A 3,230-nucleotide genomic window follows, 5' to 3' on the forward strand; every position below is an offset into this window, starting at 1 on the left:
ACAAAAACAAATCACAAAGACTTCAGATATCAAAATTATAAGACAAAGACTCCAATTACTAGTTTCCTACAGTCCAAAAAATAAAATACAAGTTTCAAAATATCTTCACTGAAAGAAAAATAACAAATGGCATAGCAATTTGCAAAATGATCAAATACGATTTCTGTAATTAAAGAAGTAAGGACAATTGAGAGAGAGTTTAATGAATTTAGTAGAATGATTTGTCTTTTAAGGGAGTGAACACTGCTTGTTACTAGAGTTGTTCATACAGACTGAATGGCCACTTGTTAAGGATATAATGTTATTTCAGGGATTCTTGCTCCCCTGAATCTCTGAAATTTCCTGACAATATTCTGTTTCCTGAAGAAAAGATATTAGAATAGAAGGCTAGCCTTCTCTATTGCCTAAGACCAGGCCATTCAGAAAGTTGTTTGAGAATGAAAACATTAACCTGCTTTTATCTGCAGTATCCAATATGTTAGAAATAACTTTGACCAAGTGTTACAAAGGGAAATGTTGCTGGATTTTTTCCTGATTTTACAGGATTTTTCTTCACGTTTCACAGGAATTCACAATTTTTGTGTGTCACAACTCTTTCCCCAAGGCCTGAAAAACTCTGTCTTTTAACATTAATAGCATCTTTGAGCACTATCGTCTTCCCTTACCACAGAAGGATAGGAAGAGGGAAAATATTCCAGTAACTTAAGGATTTTATCTCAGGGACTTTTAGCATAGTACATTTAAAAGGCATTTAACTGTAAATCTGAAAATCTTATGTCACAGGCTCTGAATAGCAGTTTTCCAAAATACAAATAGAATAATAATATCTGGTTTCTTAATAGAACAGTTCTGACAGGAGGGAATCCCTATCTATCCCCATTTCTTGGCTCTGGGACTTTTAACTCCCTCATTTTCTCAGCCTGATCAGGTTTCTTATAATCTCCATTTGGAAAGGCATCTGAAAGGTAGTGACAGAAGTCATTACCATGTAATTACCTGAATGCAGGTAAGCTGGGCTGACGCTCTATTTATAGTGAAATCATTTTCATAAGTTTGGTTAAACAGAGGGACGTAAGTATACGGAAGTGAGACCCTTTTGATGGAGGCTTTAGTGCAGGACTGGATAACCCTTTTACACTTGGATCTTAGCTACCACCAGCTATTCTACTGCTCAGCAAGGACTCTGAGCATCCCATCCCTCTGCTTCTGTTCTCAGGGGATGAAAAGCAGGGGTCCTATACAAATGGCGAAGAATAGATCCTGGCACTTTTCAGGACATAGTCTCTGTGGCTGTATGTGGTACCCGTGATGAAAACCACTTCCTTCTTTTTCTTTTAATTTAAATAAGTTTTTCAATTGATACACAAAAACAAAACTTTGTACATTTTTATTTGGAAGCATGTGTTATTATGCTATATGTATACATTGTGCAATGTTTAAATTATGCTAAACGTATTTTCTTCCCTAAACATTTATCATTTTTAAGCATGCTTTTATTCTCCCACAAATAGATACCCAATTTTCCCAGCACTAGTTATTGAAGACATCATTCTCCACATTTGTATGTGGATATCCATTTTTCCTAACACTATTTGTTGAAGAGATTGTCCTTTATTGTGTGTTCTTGGTGCTTTTGAAAATCATTTGAAAAGCATTTGGCTTTAGATGCATAAATTTTCTTCTAGGTTTTTCATTCTGTTGCATTGAATATTTGACTGCTTTTATACCACTCTCGGGCTTGACAGTATATTTTTCAAGTCAGGTAATATAATGCCTCTCTCTTTGACTTTTGTGCTCAGGATGGTTTTGTCCATTCTGGACTTCTTGTGGTTCCACATAAATTTTAGAATTTCTTCCTAGTGAAGAATAGTATTTGTATTTTGATAGGAATCACATAAAATCTTTAAATCTCTTGAACAGTAAGGAGATACTGACTTTTCCAGTCCATGGACACAGCAGACTTTTCCATTTTTGTGCCTTCTTCAATTTCTTTCATGAAGAATGTACGGCTTTCATTATAGACATGTTCCATTTCTTTGATTAAAATCATTCCTAGGTTTTTATTACTGTTACTATTTTAAATGGAATTTCTTGATGTTTACTGCAGATATTTATTATTGGTACTGTATGAGTCAATGTTCTGTCACTGTGACAAAAATACCTCAGATGAATAATTTAAAGGAGAGAAAGTTTACTTTGGCTCATTGATTCAGATGTTTCAATCCATTTTTACATAGCACCACAATGCTGGACAACATGGCACTTCATGGAGTTAGTGCATAGTGTAGGTCAAGTCAACTCATGGCATCCAGGAAATAAAAAACTACATGAAGGGGATGAGGTACCAATACCCTTTTCAAGCACATTCACTCAAGGACCTAACTTCTTTCTGTTAAACCCCACCTCCTAAGTGTTCTACCACTTCTCAGTCATAGAAACACAGGCTGGCAAGCACACCTCTAAAACTCAGGCCTTTAGGGCACATTTCAGATTCAAATTATATTGTTCCACCCGAGGCCCCCAAAGGTTCGTATTTATCTCACAGTGCAAAAAGCATTTAGTCCATCCCCAAGAATCACCCAGGTCTTAGCTGTTTCAGTGGTGCTGAAAAGTCCAAGCCCAAAGCCTCCTCTGAGACTCAAGACAAATTTAGCTATGAACCACTACAAACATCAAAAGAACAAATTACATGCTCCCAAAATACTTTTTATTTGTACTTTGCCTTCCTTAAATGAGAGCTACCATATGGTTTTTAAGCTCATGTGTCTGATTTATTTCACTTAACATTATATTTTCCAGCTGTATCCATTTATCTGTGAGTGTCTTTAATTGTTTAACCTTCTATACAGGCAAGTTGTATTCAACTACATATAGACACCACATTTCCCTTATCCATTCATCTGTTGAAGGTCATATGAATTATGCAGCTATAAACATTAGTGTGCATGTGTAGCTATAATAGGATACTTTTAGCTGTTTGGGGAAGATACACAGAAGGGGAAATCTCTGGGTCAAATGGAATTTCTAATTTCAGTTCTTTGAGAAATCTCCAAACTGATTTCCATAATAGTTGTACTGGTTTACATTCCCATTAACAATGTAGGAGAGTTCCTCTTTCACCATAGCCCTGCCATATTTGTTATTCTTTGATTTCTTGATGATTGCCATTCTTACTGATGTAAGATTAAATCCTAGCATTGTTTTTTTTTTTTTTTTTTTTTTTTTTTTTT

The sequence above is a fragment of the Fukomys damarensis genome, unplaced genomic scaffold, assembly GCF_012274545.1.
Source record: "Fukomys damarensis isolate Sample0158 unplaced genomic scaffold, DMR_v1.0_HiC HiC_scaffold_39, whole genome shotgun sequence".
In the NCBI taxonomy this organism is placed as follows: domain Eukaryota; kingdom Metazoa; phylum Chordata; class Mammalia; order Rodentia; family Bathyergidae; genus Fukomys; species Fukomys damarensis.